The following is an 8,186-nucleotide window of genomic DNA, read 5'->3' as shown; positions in this document are numbered from 1 at the left end:
CTTGAAGCAATTGTTAATGGCGAAATACAATGTATTGTACTCAAGAGGGCAGACTACATTCGCTCTTGCAGAAAGCTGATTCATTAGCAACTGAGAGGTTGTTGTCCGGAGACTTTTATTCAAGGGATATCATTCAAACTTGTTCCACTCTGGACGACTTATTTCGTTCCAGCGTAGCAGAAGTGAAAAATTTATTGTCTCCCATTTATGAACACAATTGTTAGATAACAACAAGCTCAAAAGTGCTTGCTCATCCAGAAATTCAAAATTTATTTAGGAGCTCACTGAATACAGACAGGTGTACGGCATTTATACTCAAGTGTCTGCAAACTGCGGGTTAAAATGGCTAATGCTCTAAATGATAAATAACCTATCTACGTGGGAACTGTGTCGTCTACCCGAGTGAAAATTGCAACGACAACAAACTCTTTCGCAGGTGATCCTATAAATTCCTCTCATTGTACGAACATTCCGTATCTGGACAGAGGTTTGCTTCCGTGGAGCTCTGTTGTCCTGGTTGCACTGTTACCTCCGAAGACAACGGATAGCAACAGCCCGGGTGGGTGTTGTTCTCATGAAACTTTAATGGGGTGTGTTAATTGAGGCACTTGCAATAATCCTTGGAGTTAAATGTGACCTAGCGTTTGTGGTATTTCGGTGCTTCCTGATTAGTAGTGTTTGAAGGGTTTGGAAAGAAACAACATCCTTCCAAGGATATTTTAAATAAATAAGATACATTTGTCTTGAGTTTATCTTTAGGTAATTCTGATTAAGTACGTAAAGTGTTAGAGAGGTCGAAAAATTGTCCATCGATTTTGGGAAGGGATATCTCACCCCACTATTTTGTCCAGATTTTTGTGGTGCTGAAAAATGGACCCTGGAATCTGTTTCAAATATATTTTGAGCTGCCCTTAATTTTTCACTTTTCCATGAAAATAATCGTCTCGTTTTGTTCTGTGAAACGAAAATGCGCTTTTGTTTTAATTTTACAATATTCACCCTAATGAGTCCCTACCGTAGGATAACGTTGCATTGTCCATGGTCTTGTAAGAAAAATAATCTCCATTGTTCTTGCGGTACAAATAACCACGGAAGGAATTCAACGTTAATTTGTTACTATTTCAACATTTCATCTGAAATGCTTTTCTCTCGGGTGAGCTAGAATCCCGCTTACTGTCAGTGCCACAATGAGAAAACGTTTGGAATGAGAAATAGGTGCCTTTGTTAAGTTTAGGAATTAAATCCTATGAGAAAAGGACCAGATGTCTGCTAGTCATAATGTACAGATTCCATGTTATATTCTAACCAGACAAGGTGGAATTGAATCTTACCTGGATAGCATACAATTGGAAAGGTTTTCTAGCGCTTCACTCAATGGACAAAAATTCTGCAAAGACGTTCGGTATTTGGGACGCGATAGATATGCGAAGGGCAGCAGAGAATTGGCTTGTCGGGGGTTGAAAGTTTGTCGGCCTCTTTGTAAGTTTTCTAAAGTCTTCAAAGTCTGCTAAGTTTTCAAATTACTCCCTCATATTTTATATAGACAGTGAATTATATTGGCATAAAGAAAGTCTGTTTACGTAAGTTGAATTCCATTGGAAAGTATACATATCCTTTTTCTGAATCTGGGTAAAAAGTGACTAACTCTTTAAATTCTCTTCAATTTATATGCAATTTTGGGTGCAGTTAAATTTGAAACCTCACCCTGAAAGGGGTGAGGAGTCCATGGAGGAGGAAGAACCCTCTTCAACCTCCAATGGGAATTTGTGGCAGACACTTAATCCTTAAAGATGTCGGGTACTTAGATATCATCATTGTAACGTTTGAGTTGCCACTTCCAGAGGGGATAAAAAGGGTATGTACAGGTGACAGGAAGCCTGGATACCTAGAAATAAAACCCAACATGAAGGAACAGAAGGACAATAAAGTTAGGGTGCAGGGCATCGCAAACCCAGTACCGGCGGTTTTTGCGAGTGGGAAAGCGGGCTCCCGGCCGTCGATATCCAACGCCCGCAGTGCCTCAGTAGTGGGAACGTTAGCTACTTTGGTATCTGATGTTGCAAGCATGTGTGTTTGTGTGTGTGTGTGGTGGGGAGAAGCTACAGCTTCTAAGCACTCAGGCCGTGGTGGCCCATTGTACTCGCGTCCCCCGTCTAACGGAATATTCCGGATTCGTTAACGTATCGTAGGATTTCCGTTAGTGGATCTGATGCTACCCGTCGTAATTGGAGAACATCGGCACCAAAGATCTGATGCCTGATGCGTCCATAGGCGGGGCATTCACATAGGAAATGCTCCGTGGATTCCGCTTCCTCATTACAGGAGGGACACGTATCATCTTCGGTAATTCCTATTCTAAACATATGCCCAGCTAGTGAATTATGGCCTGTCAGAATGCCCACAATACACCTGCAAGTCCTCCTGCTTTTCGACAGGATAAACTTTGCGGTACGTATGTTGGGTTCTGGCAGGAAAAGTTTGGTGTGTCGAGCAGCATTTAGGCTCTGCCACCTGTCATTATGGGAAACTTGTTCCCAGTTTTTGAAAACAGATTTAGCCAATGCTACTGATACCCCAATTGCTGGCTCCGGTCCCGGCATAGGGGAGATTGACCCCCCTTTCGCTAAAGCGTCCGAGATTTCATTTCCTTCTATGCCACAGTGACCAGGTACCCAGAGTAGTTCCACCGTATTGAATCTAGACATAGAATTCAAACGGTTTCTGCATTCCTGAACGATTTTCGAGGTGGTCAAAGGACTGCTCAATGCCCTCAGTGCAGCTTGACTGTCACTGCAGATTGCGATGCGCCTGCCCTTCAACCGCTCGTCAATCACCCAGTTTGCCACCCTTAGGATCGCATAAACTTCGGCTTGAAAAACCGTTGCATATTGTCCCAAAGGAAAAGCCCACTTCTCGTTTTTATTCGAGAGGTAGACTCCGGCTCCAGAACCCTCTTCTGTTTTTGAGTCATCGGTGCATTCCTCTGGGTCTTCCCAGTCCTCTCTACGCTTCAGGGTAACTACATATCTTCTACCAAACAGATGTATGGGGACACGAGAATCGGAAGGCATTGTAAGAACTGGATTCAGTCCTCCCAGTAACTCTTCCAATGCTCTGTGCCCCCCACATCCGTTGTTTTCCCATAGATCTAATCGAATTAGCCTATGAGCTGCTCTCATTGCAGTGCTTTGAATAAATATATCCAGGGGCTGCAAATTGAGTAGTGCATTCAGAGCTGCGCCGGATGTCGTGCTCATGGCACCAGTGATACCCAGACAAACAGTTCTTTGCAGTGCAGCTAGTTTACGGTGAAAACCTTTTTGTCTCACCTTAACCCACCACACTACGGATGCATATACGAACATCGGCCTAATGATGGCAACGTATATCCACATTACCACATGAGGCCTGAGTCCCCATGTCGAGGCAAAGGTCCGTCTGCACAGCCCATAAGCTGTGAGAGCTCGTTTCATCTTTACCTCTACATGTTTGTTCCAAAGAAGTTTTTTATCTAGAGTAACCCCCAGGTATTTCGCTTCTTCAGAGAGTTGAAGGGTAGTACCCCTCATCTCAGGGAGACAAAGTCCATCCAGTTTTCTCCTTTTTGTGAATAAAACCATTGTGGTTTTATTTGGATTAACTGACAAACCATGTCTAAGGCACCAGCTGTCTATCAAATCAACGGCACGCTGAATGTTCCGACACACCGTTCCAAGATCCCGATCAACAGCAAGTACAGCCACGTCATCAGCATAAGCTTGAGCGTGTATTGGCAAATTTTGCAGTTCGCATAGCAGTGAGTCGATCAGCATACTCCACAGAAGCGGCGAAAGCACACCTCCTTGGGGGCAGCCCTTCGTTGCCTCCGTAGTCAGGTAGCGATCGACCCCTACCTCAGCGCACAGCAATCTTTGCGTTAGCATAGCATGGATCCACTTAATTAAAGCATCATCAACACCATGCGCTCTGGCGGCATCACAAAGTTTTTGAAAAGGCGCACAGTCAAAAGCCCCTTCAATGTCCACGAACACCCCCATCGCGTACTCACCATTCAAAGTTGCATCCTCTATCTTTGTGACCAAAGAATGAAGAGCAGACTCGCAGGACTTTCCACGTTGGTAAGCATGTTGGTTTTCACTAAGTGGGTGTGAACTGAGTGCCCTTCCACGAATGTGACGCTCCACCAGTCTCTCCAAACCTTTCACCAAGAATGAAGTCAAGCTGATCTGTCTGAAGTTCTTTGGATTAGAATAGTCATCTTTCCCAGGTTTCGGTATGAAAACTACTTTAACCTGTTGCCAAGAAGAAGGCACGTAGCCCAGAGCAAGACATCCTCGAAAAATATTTGTTAGAGGTCGCTCTAAATGCTCCATACCCTCCTTTAGCATTGCCGGATAGATGCCATCCATGCCAGGTGCTTTGAAATGTTCAAAGGACAGTATCGCAGCTCTCACCTTTTCAAGGGTAACAACCGCTTTCGCAGTGTTCCAGTTCCTCTTGCAACACTTGCGTGTTGAAGGGGTTGCAAGAACCGTCAACTCTCCCCCTACCACTTCTCTCACCCGTTCCCCCGGGTGGTGTACTTCCAGGAGGGTCTGTACTGAGTCCAGTCTGGAGTCCGTGAAAGTACCGTCGGGTTTTCTAAGAGAATCCAACTTGGCCGACTCATCCCTTTTGAGGACTCTGCACAGCCTTGAAGTCTCCCTTTCGCCTTCCAGTTCCTCACAGTACGCTCTAAAGGAGTCTCGTTTCGAGCACCTCACGAGCCTCTTATATTCACGTTGTGAGTTCCTGAAATTTAACCAGTCTTCGTTCTTGTTACTTTTGCAAGCACGATTTAGAAGTCGCCTGGTTGATTTCCTGAGTTTTTGCAGTTCTCGGTTCCACCAAGGAACTGTTTTACCGCTTTGGCCTCGGGAAATAGGACAAGCCTCTTCATAACACTCTAAAAGTGTGTAGTTCAGGGTTTTCAATTCATCTTCCAGCACCAAAGGAGTCCTTAGTCGCCTAGGGAACTGTACTTTATTGCCAAGAAGTTCATTGAACTTTGCCCAATCCGTTTTCCTAGGGTTCCGTCTTTGTACTGCAGACTGTTCGCCCGCAATAGTCAGATTGAATTCTAGATATTGGTGATCTGACAGTGAGACCTCGTCTAGCACTCGCCAGTGTGTAATCAACTCTAACAATTTTGGGGTACAGATTGTTAGGTCAATTACTTCGCTTCTTCTCGGTCCCACGAACGTAGGGGCGCACCCCACGTTTGCAGTCATAAGAAGTGATGAAATCAAATAGCTTCTCTCCTCTTGGATTGCATTTGCTACTGCCCCAACAAATATGTTGAGCATTCGCATCGCAACCTATTAAGAGTTCGAGACCACTTGATTCTGCATACGCCACCAGATCCCTAAGTTCTTGCGTCGGTGGAGGATACAAAGAATCATAGGGTAAATAAGCGGAGGCAACTATGATGTTTTTCCTCTCGCCATTTATCTGGTATTGTATGATGACCGTAGCTAAGTCCTGGGAACAATATTGTCTCAGCATAGTTGCCTCTAACCGTCTTGACATCAGGACGCAAGCTCTCGGTCTTATGGATCTTTCGTCGTAGAAGATCCTAGCCCCCTTCACTCGAACTGGCATTAAGTCAGTTTCGTTCACGTCTCTGGCTTCCCTTCCTTCCGCCTGTTCCTTGGAAGGTGTAGGAGAAGTTACTAGCAGGTAGGATTCACTCTGTAGTCCCTTCCCCAGTGCGAGCCCCCTTCCGGGGGTTCCGCCCCTGTATGCACTATCCTCCGCGCACGTCTGCATTGTGGGAGAGCGCACCGAAGATGCTGCAATTTGCTCTATGTTGTGTGAGTCGAAGACCATCATTGTTCTTCGCTCTCAAAATGGAGATGATGCCCTACAGTTTCCTGATATGACTGAATTTCAGTCTATATAAGAAAAAGTGGGGCACCATATGGTGACTTCCCCTGAGCACATTCAGACTCTGTTGGTCCAGTTCGAATACCAAGTTGAAGCCCTCCACGTTTGTAGCTTGGTCCTTCCTGGCATTCATGAACTTCACCCTCCAGTGTCCAAAGTCCATGCCCGGGTTCTGTTCACCCAGTAAGCGGATGATGTCCTCTGCCTTCCTTCGAGGGCCCGGTAGCCAACATCCGACATGTTCTGTCCTGCGTAGCTCAGTGTTCACAATAGTGAACTTGAGCCGACCGCCGGAACTGAAAGTTGGGATTACCTGCTGGAGCCACTTTAAGGCAGCCTCGTCAGCGCACTCCAAATGTAGAAGCCCATCACGAAAACCTTGATCGTTAAATCGTGGCTTCGTTCCAGGCTCCATCATTTTCTTCCACAGGCATTCCTGGAGGATGGTAAATTGTCTCTCTGACATTTTGCCATCCTTGGAGGAAACAAGCATACCGGAGGGACTGAAACTGGCTCCATCGACGGGTCCGTTCAGAAGAAGCTCGATTCTTCGTAGATCCCCTCCCACACAGACACAGGCTCCCGAGATCGCTAGCTCCAGTGGGAAGTGTGTAGCGCGAGTCTTTAATGAGGAAGAATCCTACGCGCCGAATCACCCGAGCGATGTTTTAGGTAACGATCGGTTAAGAACTGCTTCTACTGCCCTGGATGAAAAAAATCATGGAGCTATGTGAATTCATAAAGGAGCGCAGGAACGCTCACCAGAATATAAAGGCCATGATAAGAGGCATCCTTTTGGCGTACGCTAAGGCCCAGGACGAAAGAGGGGGAAACCCGTCGATTGAAAAAGCGAATCAGGCGTCTCAAGTAACGCCTGCTCAAAATACAAAAGGGGAGAAACCGGGGAAGGGAATGCGCGAAAAGCTGAACAATTCAACACACCAGCAGACCCCGAAAAGCAAAAAAGGATTCAACTCCAAAAAGGCGAAGCACATGAGAACTACGACAGAAGCTGCCCACGAAACAGACAGAGTGAAGGCATGGAAGGAAGGAGACCTTATATTGGAGCTTAAGAAATTCTAGAATTAATTCGGAAAGCCGTTAGAACAGGAAATCGGTATAAGGGCTAGCAGGCCGGAGATAACTATAATCTGCAAGGATATAGATGAAATCACAATGAAGGAAGAGGTTCACGAAGGGTTACAGAAGCAGTACGATTTTGCCAGACTACAAGAGTCGGTCGTGAAAACGCTGTGAAAAGCCTACGGAGGAACACAAACCGCCGTCATCAGACTATCAGTAGATTCAGCACTCAAACTGTGCACCAGGGACAGTGCGAATAGACTGGGTTATGTGTCGCCTTAAAGAACATTTGGCGTTGAAGCGGTGCTATAGTTGCCTTCGCTTCGGTCACATTGCGAAACTATACACTAGTCCAAATGACAGTTCGAAGCAATGCAGGAGATGCGGAGTGGAAGGCCATATCAACAAGGACTGCGGAGCTGATCCAAATTGCCTACTGTGAAAGCAAAGAAGGGTGTGGATCATTGGCACATTGCAGGCAGCATCAGGTGGTCGGTATACAGGACGGCATTTAACAGGCTGATATCAATCAACCTCAACCACTGCTAGGCGGCGCAGGATCTACTCTCGCAAACCATCCGCGAGAACAACATCAATGTGGCCATAATAAGTGAGCCATGAAACCATGGTGGAAACAACGAGCCAAGCAGTGCTGTGGGCTTGTGGAGAACAGGTCTTCGAGGAAATAATGGAGTATCCGGAGGAGGGTTTCACCAGAGCCAAAGCGAAAGGCGTCCGCATCTGCAGATGCTATGTTCCACCCAGCTTTACACCCGCTGAGTATGAGCAGATGCTTGCTGCTCTGATTTTGGATGCAAGAGGCCTTTGGCCGACCATAGTTAATGCGTCGTCTCTTGAATGGGGCAGCCGCACAACTAATGTTAGGGGACGTGCTCTCCTCAAGGCATTTACGGAGCTTGATGTAGCACTGGCGAATTTTGGGGCCCCGTACATTTTCTTGGGAAGGGGCCTGGGGTCTATAGTGGACTTGACATACGTGAGTGTTACTTTAATCAGTAGAGTCTGGTACGGGACGGATGAGGACCCTAAAGAGTACATTGTCACAGCAGGGGTACCACACAGCCGGTACTTGGTCCCTGTTGTGGAATACCATGTATAATGAGGTGCTTGCCCTTCCCGTCCTAGGGGGGACTACGATTGTCGGCTTTGCTGATGAC

The sequence above is a fragment of the Hermetia illucens genome, chromosome 5 (assembly GCF_905115235.1).
Source record: "Hermetia illucens chromosome 5, iHerIll2.2.curated.20191125, whole genome shotgun sequence".
Lineage (NCBI taxonomy): Eukaryota > Metazoa > Arthropoda > Insecta > Diptera > Stratiomyidae > Hermetia > Hermetia illucens.
The sequence above is the reverse complement of the archived record's forward strand: the minus strand, read 5'-3'. Positions refer to the sequence as shown.